The following is a 15,462-nucleotide window of genomic DNA, read 5'->3' on the forward strand; positions in this document are numbered from 1 at the left end:
TCCACAAGGTTATAACTTGGTCAGTTTAAAAGCTCAGACCCCAATTGTTCTAGCAGATTTGTTTTAATTCTTTGTTGTTTTAGTCCCATAATCAGAATTCTTAGAAACTAAAATGGAAGCAGACAAAAGGTCTTTAGAGTTGAAGTGCTCTGGTGCTATTGAGGGGAATCTAGGGGTACTTCCGGTACAGCTAAGACAGACATAACAAATGACTGTGAAAAATTCCTTCTCAGATGTTGAAGTGAAAATAGTGTAGCAAGCTATGTATCAAGTCTGAACTATTAATGTTAAAATGCAAAGGAACAATGAATTTTTAAAGATACTCAAATTTCATGCGTCATACATGAGGTCCCAGTTGCTCAAGGCCTTGGAAGGGTAAGTACACGCCTTTTTTATTCCATATAATAATACTGTGTACACCCTCAGGAGACTAAATAAAAGCAATCCAACTGTCAGGAAAGGTAGATAAGAGTATTAAGTCACTACAGATACGCTTCTTAAGTGGGAAAAAGGTAAATGCTTCTGTGTACTATCCAATCAAAGTTAAGGGTGCAATTTGAATGTCCTTATTCAAGGACCTCGTTTTCAGAACTTGAGGAGCTTTAGCTGTATGTATGAGTTAGTTAACACTAAAAGGACTCTTTGTAGTGTAAAATTGTGTAACTAGGTTCCTTTATTGATGATTTTGTGCTGTTTTATTAGTGATTTTGTGGTTAATTTATGGAAAAAATGATGTGCTTATCACAACGTAACATCAACACTTGTTTATAATATTTATATACAGTTGCAAAGCCCTTGATGCATGTTAACAGCAGGGAAAATTTCGTTGGAAATGGTTTGATTCTCTGTGAGTTATAATTACATTAAAATTTAATCGAAGATGGCTGACTCTAAAAAAACACCAATATATACCACTGTGTAGCCTGGAAGGTGTACTATCCGCCTATTAAGTATTTTAAAGATACACTTTTTAAACCCTGCAGAGATATTTACAGTAAAAGTCTAGAGTAAATTCAGTACCAGTCTCTTACAAGGTAATTTTACATGAAAAGGAGGCGAAAGTTAAACTGCCAAAATCTCTAAGGGTTTTAAATGCTGCAAATTCAAATTTACTGGATACAAAGAACAACTTCTGGGCTATAGGATGCTGGAAGGAAATTTAGTACCACTCTCTTACACGGTCAGTTTTACACAAAATCAAGGCGATACTTTAACGGTTAATATCTCTAAAGGATTTGATTTTTTTATCAGTTTTCTTTGTTTGTCCTTATAAAATTAAACAGATCACTTTTAAATAATGTACTTCAAATTCGAACTTGTAAATCATAAACACCATGACTGCTTATAATAGTATTGTGGCAATATTTCACATTATTTGCTAGATTTAAAAACTTTTATCAGTTTCATTTAGAATAATAAGCAAAAGGGTAAGATGATTTCATTCTTTGCTACCTTTTAGCTACAATGCATTACCTTGTTTACTGTTGATTGACAACTGAGCCCTGGTCGTGAGTTGTTGAGTATTGTGCATCAAATTTTATCAGTCTTCAACTTTTATATATACCAGGCGTAGCCAATCGATAAAAGTCAATATTGGAAATCAATTGATTCAATCAATATCAATCAAGATCAATCACCAAGTACTATCAATTGATATTGGCAATGGATAACAATCCATAACTCACAGAAAACTCTCTTTGTCGATTGCCATCGATTGGCAAAAATCAATAGCAATCGATTTTTCCTGTCTTCAGGAGTATTGATTGTTATCGGTAGTCAAAAAAACTCAACAATAACCTCCCAGACTATTCAAAGATGGCTTCGTTATTGTGTAAAATAATAACTGGAACAACGTAAGATGTTCATCTTCAGCATGCCACTGGATTATATTTTCCTTTTGGCTTACTCCGAGTTCCCTTCTCATGTTCGTTTCCTAATGCAAATGACTGAAATCACTAGAACACTACTGACTCTGTTGTTTATTTTGCTTCATCTGCCAACACTACAATGAGACTGGAGGGTTTTACGCTGTTACTCTGACCTGCGCTTCTTCCCACATTGTAAACTAACAATGGAAGATTTAAAGTCCAAAATGATTCTGTCATTTCTGTTCTTGTTATTTTGTTGATAATTGCGCGGGTCAGAGTAGCAGCGTAAAAACCTCCAATCTCATTGTAACGTTGGCAGATGAAGCAAAATAAGCAACAGAGTCAGTAGTGTTCTAGTAATTTCAGTCATTTGCATTAGGAAACAGACATGAGAATAGAGCTCAGAGTAGGCTATGATACAGGCCATGATTAAATGACTCAGTAAAACCATTTCAGACAGATTTTGTCAAACATTTTATCAGTGTGACTTGTAAAAGGACAAAACTAATTTCTGATAACAATTGATAATACAATGTAATTGAAACCAATCAATGAATCAATCACTATTAATAATTACTATTGACAGTCAATAAAAATTGATAACTCGCAACATTTTCTCTTCATCGATTTTCATCGATTGCTATTGGAAATCAACATTAATCTTTGATTGATAATGATTGTTATCAATTAATATCAATTATAGGTTTATCAATTGATTATGCCTGGTATATATTATTCATGCAATCAGATGTAGGGGTTACTTTTTGGAATTCCACTCAGTAGGTAAATTATAGTGATACATGTTATGATGTACCACAATGTGCCAAATAGAGATTTATTGGCTGCTGAAACAATGAGTCGATTTTTTGTTTTGCAGCTGGCAACATTCATGAATTGTAAGCTTATATTTCAAAAATAATTAATTTGAAGAATTTGAAGAATTTCACCTGACTATATCAATAGCTAAATTAGCCTATATATACAATGATATACCTGGTTCAGAAATGCTCCCTCCATAACAACTTGCCATGACCACTGGTCTTTGAATGCAGTCATCGTTCAACTGGTACACTTCTTCAGCACACACGTCAAGATCTACAGGATCACTTCTTTCCTCATCTGAAGACTCTTCACGAATGTTCCATTGAACACTTTCTTTGTTGTAGTAGAGATCTAAATGCTGCCTGTATGTCCTAGCAGAGACAAACGCTTGACAATGCTCACAGAATTTTCGTTTAGTCGACCTCAAGGATGTGCCATGTGAAGTTGTCTTGGCTCGCTTGTAAGCTGGTTGAAGAGCTAGCAACGCATACCTGGCCCTCGTCGATTGCCAGGAATGCTTAGTAATTTTCAGCTTCTCTGCCAGCTTCCAGAGCGAGTGCCCCTGTGTATGGTAGATGTGGCAGGTCTCTGGCACAAATGCCAAGAGAGCCTTGTCCTCAGCAGGGGTATATTTCCTTCTGTGCTTGCACATTTTTAAGCTTGTACAGCAAAGGACACAAAAACTAGACAACATTGAAATTGCAAAAGGAAAGACTTCTCAGTTAAGCACATACCAGAACAGATAGCCCCAGCTGCAAGCCCTTTAGTTCAATAAAACAACCTCTAAGTGTCAGATCAAGACGTCATAATCTCGTACAGTTGTTGATGGTTAAATATGCATAAAGTACACCATAAAAATGGTGAGGGTTTAGCCTAAAAAAATTAATACTGCATTTCCCTAGTGATGATTATTTTAGTGAATCTTAGCTTGATCCTGGCTTGGTTTGCACTAAATCATAAGAAGACCACGTAACCTTGTCCATGGTCAAAAAAGGTTAAGTCTGCATGTGAATCAGGTGGCCTATCAGCCTATCCTGGTTTTGGTAGTAAGAAGTGACTACGAGTATTTTTACTCTCTTCCTCCCTTCCCCCTCTCCTGGACAGGATTCTAGTCCATTGCAAGGTCACCCCCAGCATTTGAATTGCCTGGTACCCATTTACACACCTAGGTGGAGGGGGAAAATATATTATTCTGCAGATTGCCTTGTCCCAACCTGTACCAGAACACCCCATAACTGACATTGCCTTTATCTTTAGGTAAAAAGCTAGCTGATGGTAAAGGATAGGGTGGTACGGGAAAATTAACCAATGCAAGAATCGACACCATCCAGAATTTCTCTGGGAGGTCCATCAGGGACAATAAGGGTAATGCCAAGGCAATGGCAAGGGCAACACAGGCTATATTGAAGCATTACTCGAGTAGCATTGAAAATCCATGGCATGAAGACTGCCCAGAAGGTCCCTCCTCGTGGTGTAGTTACCAACACAATATTGCTGATGGAACAAACTTACACAAGCCCATAAAGAACCCACTCCCTGATGCCGTTGTTGAAGTGATTAAGCCACTATTTGATCGACTGGGTGCTGAGACTTTCTTAACTGGATGTGCAGAGTGCTACACACAAAATAGAAATGAATGCTTGCACCATGTGATATGGGGCATGGCTTTGAAAGAAGTATACAGCTCACCACAGGAGATCAGCATTGCAATTAGTCTTGGGGTGCTGCAGTTTAACTGGGGCTATAGTGCCACATATGTAGATCTTCTTCCATGCCTTGGTATCCAGGTTGTTCCACAGATGCAAGCAACATGGAAGAAAATTGATACTGAGAGGATCTACCAGTCTGATTATAGAAGTTCCTCAGAAGTCAAGAAGCGATGAAAACAGAAGCGGAAAGAAAAAATGAAGAAACAGGAAGCCTTCATTCATGAAGAGGGCATCACATACCAGTCACAGGCCTTTCGTGGTGGAGAAGAAAATGCTGGGAAAAAGGGAAAGAATGGAAGGAAACCACCAAGAAAGCCAAAGGAAAAGGGGAAGAAGAAAAGAGGATCTCGTACCAAGAAATGACGCTCATTAAATGCAACTAAAACCTGGTTCCCTTATTACTGTAGTGGGCAAAAGCATTAGGGATATATGCATGTGCATTGTTGAATGTTTTTTTGAATGCTAGATTAGTGCATTAGAATAAGTGAGATACACACATGCTGCACATTGTGCACATTGTGCTGATTGTGTTCTTTCTTCCTATTTGGTTGGTGGTTGTTTTCAACATTATGCTTTAGTGGGATTTCTCAAAGAGCATTGGCCCAAGGGGTGGGCAAACAGTCTACATTCTAAAAGACCATTTTACAGTTGTCTGCAGTGTCCTGGCCTTTGAACGGTAGCCAGGCTGGAGGTGACCTTGTTTTGATACAGACCTCGCTGCATTTGTCATGTAAATCAAGTCGTTCTGATGCTAACTACTAGTTTGCACTCACATGAGAAAAACAGAGAGGTTAGTATCAATGCAAGGTCAACTACAGCCTCACTACTATTCAAATGCTGGTCACTGAGCAGACAACTGTAAAATGGCCTATTGGCCTCTTGACTTGGTGGTTATAGCGGGGGAGGTTATTGGGACCTCGATTTATACCTCGGACAAATTTTTTTTCTTTAATATTAAGACATATTCAGACATAAACATAATTGAAAGATGGTAAATGAACACTTTCTTTATTTGGATATTGTTTACAGTTTCCCTGGTAGCTCCATTGCCTCACAAAACTGAGTCATTGTGACTTTGTAAGACAAACTGGTTAAACAATAGATTGTAGATTGGATTATCATTTGCAGAAATACCACAATTTGTATTTTATTCTCGCTTTGGTTATTCTAAAACTGTTCTACTTAGCTTGAAGCCAGTGTATTGACAAAAACATCGTCACAAAATCAAATGAACAGTGCAATACAAACCTCTCTAATTTCTCCTTTGATATCACCAGGGACCAATTGATGTATGAAGGACAACACGGCAGTGGGAAAAGAAAATTCCGCCTCTGGTGGAGCAATCTCTTTCCGCTAATGTAATGGGAAAATAAGAGACAAAAATTAGACTGAAAAGAAAAACAATAATGAGGCCCTAATGGGGATCATTGGGATACAGGATATTTAGGTAAAAAATTGTAGGGATATGGGGTATTTTGGGGAAAAATTATCTGGATACGAGATCTTAAACAAGAGATTCTGGGATATCGAACATAAAAGTTGGGAAAACAAATCACCGTAATTAACAGGATAGGGGATACTTGGACCACCCCCCATCCTCTCCTAATGGGGCCTCAATAATGCTTTTTGCCCATTACTTCCGTTACAGGACAACGTTAATTCCGTTTTTCAAGACAACTTCCCGCTTGCGTCAGGTCAGGTGTAGTGGAGTGCGAGCTAAGCATAAGTGTGTGGTGGTGTGTGGATCCACAAGCTTGCAGAGGGACTGTTTGTACTAACTTTTTAGATGGCAACAATCGTATGAATGTCTCGAGTAAACGCTATAAGATCATTTTAAATGTGAGCTCTTCACTGTTCCTTGTCACAGCGACGGCCTTTATGCCATTGCTCATAGTGTGAGGATATGGAATGAAAACACAATACATACTAATAGTGCGTGCACCCAGTTGCAATAGTGAAGATAGCAGTTTCTTCTTGGAGGTTTTCCTCATTTTATTTTGTCTTCCACGCTGATTTCCAATGAAGGGGCAAAATGACTCTCATCATGACTAAAAGAAAGTAAATCATGATCAGGGAATGTATAAAAATAGCCAGCATGGGGCATATTCTGCACTCAGACTTTGATTATTACACTCTTTCAGGAGCCCATTCCGTGTATGAGTGTGTATAAAATTAGAATCAGCGGTGCAACAATATTTTTTCTTACCCAGCTAATGTCACTTCCTCCAGCATCTTTGCCTTTGCATTGACATCAGTCGTTGAATTTCTGTTTAAGACATCCACTCCAGCATTTCCCTTTGTGCGCTTGCATTTTCTTGGGGATCTTCTGTGGGCCTTTGGCATCTTTATTGACATGGTCATAATTTTGAAGATAAGTCAACCGATATGTAAAATTTCAAAGGCTAATAGAGTAAATCACAAGATGATTTCATGTTTACTAACCTTGGAATTCTGACTTCGCACATGAAAAAGTGGTTTATTCATAGAAAAATAATTTACCGCGTGCCTTCGTGGGAAATTTGTACCTGTTTCATGTCAACTGTCACACTCCTATCTATTGTATAGAAAGTTGATTCATCTGCGGTTTCTCCCTTAGTGTGATAATCCCATAACACTTGGATGCCCCCGAATTTTAGTTTTTCTCTGTTTCTTGAAAGTAAAAACAGGCAAGTTTTACGTGCATTTTGAGTTCCAAGTTGGCGGGCAGTTCTATTTTTTTCCCTTTTCAAACTTTATCCTCTTGTAAAAGAATAACTAACACATGTGCCAAAAAATCTGAGACACAGTTTTTGAGGTCAATGTTTGAAGAAACAGATGCCATGTTAATTGTTTCCTCCAGCCTAAATTTAGTGGGTGTATACCTTGATTTGTGGGTTCTTGAAGCCTTGTAAACATATTCACATTTGCAAAAAATGGTAGATTTTTTACTGTTTAAATAGATCGGGTCATAATCTGTAGTTATTAAGCTTCCAAAAAATATACGGTTTATATGGGTTTTTGTTAAAACCAAGAACGCTTTAGCAGACCACACGCAGATGGTCAAATGGGTTATACTGATACCTTAAATACAGGTCCAATACTCATGTATGAATTGCCATGTGCAAGCCTATATATTCCTAGGGCTAAAACCTTTTCTGGTGGAATACAGTCCCTCAATCGTGTATTCTCTCTGGTTAACCACGGCGTCAGGATGCCAACCACGGCTTGAAAGGTCCCTCTCTTCATTCTCAGCTGGTGTCGAAAGTAATCTTCTGGCATGTTTCTATCATGGAAATGTATTTCAAACCATGACTGCTGGATGCAGTAAAGTCCATGACCATGGACGGTTTCATAAATGACATCTATTCGAGCAAACCCTATGTCTTCTAATAGCAGACACTAACTGTTGAAAAGCCTGCTCGTAGTGCACCAACAATACTAAAAACGCTGCATTGTTTTGTTGAGACTGAAACACAAAATTGAACAAAAGCCCAAAAGCTGCAAAAATAATCATGTTTATGATGATTCATTCTTGCACAATTAACGTGTGAGATGTTTTGTTGTCTGGAGATCTTGTGACGTATATGTCAATCAGCGAAGTTTTGGTTAAGACATGTTGGTCCAATACGACCACCGCCAAAATTTGGAACTTGCAAAATTTTAGCCAATTTTTGTCCTCGCCAAAAATGAGAAATATTCAAATTGGCTCTAGTGCGACCCGGCCGTAATTCATATAAAAAAATATTTGATTAAAAACAATGCTTGATTTTGATTTAAGCTTGATTGAACACTTTGACAGCAGCTTGCTTTTTGTACAGGTAATAAAAGCCAGCTGATTAGATGTTAAGATTTTATACTTCTTTTTTGTTTTCAGAAGGAGACAGGTCCACCGTAAAACAGTTAAGAGTAAATGTCAGTAAAAATCAAAGATTATCGAAAAAATCGCGGACATGGCCAAAAATCGATTTGGCTCATTTTTTGCCTGTAGGTAGCCTTATATAGTAAAGTAACGGAAATGGGGTTAGATGTTTGAAATATGCACCTTAACGGGAATAAACCGTTGAAAACTTTCGGCGGGTCAATTGCTCAAATTTCACCAAGCGCGATCCTTAAATTATGCACTATTCGGGCAGCTGTCATATGAACAAAAATGTTACAGAAGGACTTTTCTAGCTATAGAAATATAGAGTTGGACTTGCTTTAACGAGAAAAAGTGATAGTTTTTGTCTCGTGTTATTCCTGGAGGAGCTACGTCTCTGTTAAGAGACGACGTTTTCGGCCTTTTGAAATTAAGGCAAAGGTGGCCCAGAATAGCTTGGCAAAAATACATGTGGTAGTGTCTCAAAGTTTACAATAACACTACCAAGAAGCCTTGAAAGATAGTTCTTTACGATTTGGGTTTTATTTCTTTGGGACCTTTGACAATCAAAAGATGACCACCGGCCGTATTTCGGTTAAATACTGTGACGCCGTAATGAGATGCATAATAACAAAATTAAACGCGTTGTACACAAATAACTGTTTTGGTCAGTTACATCTTCACTGGCCGTTGAAATGACTAGAAACATATTAAAATGTCTACAACTACACTTTATTTTCATATACTGAGACAGGAGAAACAAATTTTGACTTTTCCTACCCTGTGAATCGCGCCATAATTCTGCATAATTCTGAACACAACAGGTTGAACAATTGAATTGCACACAACAGGTTAAATTTGCCACACAGTCGTTAGTTTACGTTTGCTTCGCATCCAGTGAACATGAATTCGAGCATTTGCATCCCTTCTGCGCCTTCTGCACTCGCCAGTTTCGAACATACTGAAACTCGTCAACATAAATTGCAAGAGACGCCACAAATTGTGGCGAGCTCGAGTGACTGAAATGCGATATGTAGAACTCTGCTGTCACGCAACGCCCTCTTAAAAATTGTATACGCACTGCCTTTTATAATCAGCGGATCAGTTATTAGTGAAACGTATAGTGCTCAGTTACTTGGAAGTGCAGGTACACTCCTGGACTAATTGTGTGAGTCGTGCGATGTATGGCTTTTTCCTCTTCTGAGGTGCAATGTCAGAAATATCCAGCCTAAGGTCGATGCACATGTCTCTTAGCCTATCCACTCTTAAAGTTGTGAGTGTACGTTTTTGTACAAGTTCGCAGATGTTAAGATCGAAAGATACAATCGGATGGCGAATAGCCACATCTCTCATCACATTTGCACACACAGCAGATAGATGACTCTCAGCATCGGCGAAATTTCGTCCTCGTCGGCACTCTCCATGGCCACTTCTGAGACTTCACTAGCTTTTGCTTCGTTACGGCGGCTGTAACTTCTAATCGCTTCTTTGCTGAAAGACGGCTAAAATAGCCACTAATCTGCTGCGACGTAAGGACTTCATCAGGTTGAAGTCGGCGTTCCCCCGCCTGGTCTCTTGCTAAGCACATTGCTTTCGAAACTCCCTGTGGATCGCTTTTCCGTCCACTTTGCTCTACGAGTTTCTCTAAATGATCAAATGCGTCCGCTCCTTGTGCTGAAAAGTTATCAAGTCCTTGAAGAGACTTGCGAACAGATGAAGAACACACCGCCAAAACTCTCTGTGGGGTTCTCTTACTCATAAGCTCAAAGTTGGTTTCACAGCAATATTGTTGATACTGCTGGACAATGCGCTCTGGTATCATTGTTCTGATCACATTGGGTGTTTTTATGATCTCGCCAGTTTTTATGATCTCGCCAGATGACAATTTCAGAAGTTTTTCCCCAAAAGGAACATCTTGAATTACGTGTGGACTCGTTATGAAAGAAACAAAATGTTCTAATTTTTCAGGTTCAATCCTCATTCTCTTTTTTTCCTGGTTTGGAAGAGGAGCAGCTCTTCCAGGTAACAGCCTGTGGCGTTGGGCAATGTTGTAGCGATAGCTAGTAACGGCTGGAATAAACTCTCTCATCTCCTTAAGGGATAACTCATCTGCCATCAATGAGAGTATTTGTTGTCTGGTGCTCCAATGTTGCGCGTTCAAGTAGCTCTCAGCAAATGCATTAAGAAGCTCCGTCTCTTTTTCACTTCTGCCTTCGACCACAACCTGACTCTCTCTGCTTACAAAATGACGATCACAAAGCTCCGTCCACAGTTCTTGCGAATTTTCAGGTGCCAGGACATCAAGCATTGCAGATATACATTGTTGAGCTTTCCGTAGGTATCTGCGTTTAGTACGCTCGTGCGCTGTATTCCACGGCACTTATAACGTGTGACGTACTGGACTGACGTCTCGAAGCTGTAAGAAGCGATTAAGCTGCACCTGGGACTCGTTGTATAGACTGGAGCCTTCATCACTGTCTTCGGAATCTTCTTGTGGAAAAAAAAGGCTCTGCCGTCTGGATGTGGAACCTTCTGGCAGTTATTCATCAAGAACAGTTACAGGACAAGTAATGGCAGGAATATTAAAGTCACTCGCTTGTTCATCAACCTGACAAAAAAGTGGACACATTGCTTTGGATGGCTTCAAAATGAGATCAACCGTGTGCAAGCGCGGGGTGTCGTGTATAAAAGCGCAAGTCGCATGCGAGCTGGAAAGTAATATTCGATAATTAATTCATTTGACTGGTAACCTATCCTGATATCTTTATCCAGTTACTACTCAGTATTATTTTCCATTTGGAGCATTTAGAAAAAAGTTGAGAAGCCATATATTAATTTAAAACCTTTATTATTTGGCTATATTCTGGGATGTGATTGGCTATCCGGGCAGGGCACGCTTTTCCAATTCTTGTGCCATGTATGGTCTTGCCCAATCGTTGACGGGCGGCAATGGCGGCATTTTGAGGATGCGCATGCAAGTTATCCTGGCTACGCCCTTCTCCCGCGTGGGTTGAACCCCTGAAAAGGGCAGAGAAGGGAGAATTCAGAGAATGCGCCAAGGTTTTCCACTTTCATTAACTATATTGGATCGAAATTTTTCATAAACACTTTGAAGAAACTCACCAAGCTTAGACCACATAGACCTTCTGTGATGTTTTCTACACCTCCTGTGGCACCCAATTCCTGCGATTCTAACTGATTTTTTGTTTTTGCCAGAGACTGTCAACATCGTACACAAATTCTTTTAATATTTGGAGAGAAAGGATTAACTTATTCTTTTCTACTTTACACATCCCCCTTGAACAAATAGCTCTGGCAAAAGTACAAACCTAGCCCAGGAAAAAAGCCCCACAAACCTCAAACTGATTACGCAATCTGTAGTTTACCTTTTCACAAGTCAGTCTTTTAAGTTCCTTTCCTTTTTTTCCGGAGCATTGTTGGAAGGAATTCTAATATTTGTAAAATATTTCAATTCGAGTGTTCCCTTTTGAATAAGTCTTGAAGAAGGTGAAAATGCTGAGTAGATGCCAGTGTTTGAACAAGATTTCGACGTAAAAGTATTTGCAAAAATCCTGAAAACTCGTGAGACATGAAAATAATTTTGCTGTTAAACTTGGCGTTATTTTACGTGGCAGTGAAGTGATTTGAAGTAAGGATATGAAGTCTGTGATTCCCGCCAAGTACCCTGCGTGAAATGAGAAGTTATACGGATGTTTATCGTCGCATAAAGTGAGAATAAACATTGTAATCGTTTACCTGATCCGATGGGTACGAGGTTTTTCGTAAGCTCAAAAATGTGTATTGAGTGCTGCAAACTAATTCCCCTTTCTGCTGCAGGTACTCTTTCAGATTCCTTTTTGTGACCGGAGACATCCTGAGGCACAGAACATAATCTACTGGCTCTTCTCCATCCGATTCCAAGGCTTGATCGATGTAACGGGCAAACAGTCATTTCCGAAAAATTGACGGGCTTCACGAAAATCCCGCTTCTCGCTAAGATAAGTTTTATTTCTGTCTCAACACCTGAAAACTGTAAAAAACGCTTGTGGCTTCTGATATCCTTGCTGCACGATGACAGTGATACTGTCTGAGTGGACGGATGCCTTGCGCGTTCCTCTGCACCACAAACGCCACCAACAATATCAAGGAAAGAACAAGACATTTTTTTCTGCTGGAGTTAAAGCAACCGTTATCTTTGTTGCTTTCACCGACGATCATTACGCTTTTGCTTTTTCTTTACTTTCGTTAACTGGTTACATTTGTATCCCGTGGGAAAATTAAATCGTTATTTTCGTTCCATAAAGTTTTCACTGTACGTTTTAAATTTGTGACATTTTGTAAAGTCTGTTTCTTTGTTGTATCTTTTTTGTTCATGACGGCAATATTTTTGTTTAGCTTTTATTCGTGTTGCAGAATGTATTGTTAGTTGATCTGTTTACGTGACAGATTATCACGTCACGCAGTCCACACGCAGACAGGAACCTGTGCAAATCGCTAGCGGTGCCTGCCGTGCTTGTATGGGATCTTCTGTGTGTGGGACGTCAAAAAAACCAAAATTAGGATCAAAGTAGACTAAACGAAACTGGGTTGCGACACGCTATAGAAAATGACGAAAACAAGTCACTTTTAAAGCTTACTCATCACCGGCTCAGTGGCTTCATTGAGTGCGCCGGTCGGCCCCCTTTACACCAACTTGCAGAGGACAGTATTTCGAAAGAATATTCCAAGTGGCATAATAAGGGCCTATAAAAGATTTCTAAGGTAAGGAACTATTGATATCAAAGCAAACATAACAAGCTAAGTGCGGCTGCGACTCAAACAATGGTTTGCTTGTGTCACTGCAATGTTGATTTTGTTCATTTCAATATGGCGCCATTTACAATTTTACCGAAGTTTGGTTGGTTGGTATTTTGAAACAGTAGAAGATACCAGAAAAATGAAACGATAAATTTGAAGACCTACCTTATAAGCCCTCGTGATAGTATTGCTGGAAATTTTGAGACACTACCACATGCACTTTTGCCACAATATATTAGGCCGGGTTTGACGTGAACTAAAAATGGCGAAGACGTCCTCTGGTAATTGACCCGTGGTTTCATCAGGAAGGACAATACAAAAAATATCAGTATATCTTGGTAAAGGAAGGCCAACTGTATATATTTATAGCTAGACAATTCCTGCTGTCGCATTTTAGTTCATCTAAGGTCGGCCTGAAAACTGCATAATTTCGAGCTCGCACGCACTCATTTTCGATCATGCAATTCATAACGGTTTATTCGCGTCAAAATGAATATTTACAGAAACTAACCTCATTTCACTTTAGCTAGTACCTATAGCTACCTGTAGACAAAAAATGGGACGAAACGAATTTTTGACCATGTCCGCGATTTTTTTATCTTTCTTTGATTTTTAGAGACATCCACTCTTAAAATGTTTCCAGGGAATAAAATCCCTATTGTCAGAGGCAATGTAGTCGCCAAAAGGCAATTTGAAGACCTTCTACAAAGCTGCAAAGATCCCTTAAAACCTGAAATTGGCTGTGAAGGTAAGAATTTCACTATGGTAAACATCAAGAGTCGAGTACAAAAAAAGGGCAAGCATTCTCTAATATAAAAACTGAAGTGAAGAATAATTATATAATAATAATAATAATAATAAAACATTAACATATTGTTTTTTGATTCCTTATTCCAAATCCCAGTCTTTAAATGAAGAACAATCTGATTGAGGCTTTGGTGTGGCATTTGTTTCATTGCAAACCTCTTGTCTTATTTAATCATAGATGAGCTCAGGTGACACATAAGAGCAATTTTGGATGAAAGAGGGTGAATGGTATGTGAAGGCTACAGCTATGCTGATGCAGGGGTAAGTCAACACAGTGAACATTTCAACAGCTTATGACTACAAATTAATGGTAAATACCATTGATGCCATTTTGCTGTTTCAAACTTGACCCTCAATATATCAAAATCTTGTTTGCAGCTGGGTGGCATTTTAAAATGTTTGTCAAAAATTGCTCCAGTTGAATTTATTTTAGACCGCAGCAGAATTCAAAGTTTTTTATTTATTTGGTGTGTGCACAGGAAACCAGCTCCACTGATGACAGTGATGAAAAGGTTCGAGAGAAAAACATTTGTGGAGAAGAGGGCAGTTTATTATAGGACAACTACCACCTGGGACTCATTGGACCTTACTTTAAAACTCAGTAGAACTATTTCAATTTTTAAAAAAGCATTGAAACGAAAATTAATTGTAGAGTTTTTAAATTTGTGATTATCTAAATTAGAATGTAATATTAATTTTAGTATATTAGTATTTAATTGCAGTATTGTACCATATTGTCTTCGAAAAGCCCCCATGGGGAAAGATAATAAAGGATGTATGTATGTATGTATGTATGTATGTATGTATGTGACCTTTCCTTTGAAGCTACACGAAGCAAAACGAATGGATCCCGTGGAAAGGGAAAGAAGAGTTCTTCTAGCCATAGTAGTGTGAGCCCAAAGATCACAGATGAGAGTAATTCTGATGCCTTTGAGGATGAACTTCAGTTACCTGGTAATCTAGAAAAAAATGTTCAAAACATTGCTTTATCTTACTTTTCATTCTTATGCCACCATTACCGGTATATCACCCACTAATTACTTAAGGTAATTTTATGGAATATCCCTATTAATTTAGTGTAAAAAAACCCTATCTTGTCACTTTGAAAAAAGGTAAATAATATACACCCTAAGCAAATATGGTGGACCACTCTGTCGTCGCCTGGAACAAGTTGTACGAAAGGGAGGCTAGTTGGGTGTCGGTGTTTTGTTTTGACAATGCCTCCCCAGAAAAGTCTTGCTTTGTTGATGATCTGGTCTGCTTTATTTTGCTATGCCCAGGAGTTTTTGTGTTCCTGAATGTCTCCAGAAGGGAGTGAAATCCTCCACAGGAGAGAAAGGTTTTTTTTAGTTTCCCTGTTCACCTCTGAGGGGAAAACAGATGAAGGAAAGAAGTTCACGATCGCAGAGGGAACTGCAAAAGTTTGTTTGTTACATTTCAGGCTAGAAGATCTTAGAAAATGTGTCACGGATCGCATTTAGCTCCAAGTCGTTGTCATTTGGCTCAATGCTTTCACTGGTTTAAACGACAGAGGCAGCTGAAGTTCATTTGCAATTCCACCGTAATATTTCTTTCGAGTGATTCAGTTTGGGTAAAGTCGAGGTGGACGTAGACAACTTCT

At 38.8% G+C, this 15,462-nt stretch overlaps 1 protein-coding gene and 1 pseudogene across 2 annotated transcripts in view; one reads left to right on the forward strand and one right to left on the reverse strand.

Moving 5' to 3' along the window:
• Nucleotides 1-15,462, forward strand: part of LOC145501088 (uncharacterized) — a 461,598-nt gene that overhangs the window by 271,463 nt on the left and 174,673 nt on the right. The gene's annotated exons all lie outside the window — the stretch shown is intronic.
• LOC145501505 (uncharacterized) lies at nt 6,404-9,034 on the reverse strand (annotated as a pseudogene). The gene is made up of 3 exons (XR_014051242.1): nt 9,018-9,034; nt 6,606-7,942; nt 6,404-6,447 (listed from the first exon to the last, which is right to left on the reverse strand). The product of XR_014051242.1 is annotated as an uncharacterized LOC145501505 (transcript).

This window comes from Orbicella franksi, chromosome 10 (genome assembly GCF_964199315.1).
Source record: "Orbicella franksi chromosome 10, jaOrbFran1.1, whole genome shotgun sequence".
Lineage (NCBI taxonomy): Eukaryota > Metazoa > Cnidaria > Anthozoa > Scleractinia > Merulinidae > Orbicella > Orbicella franksi.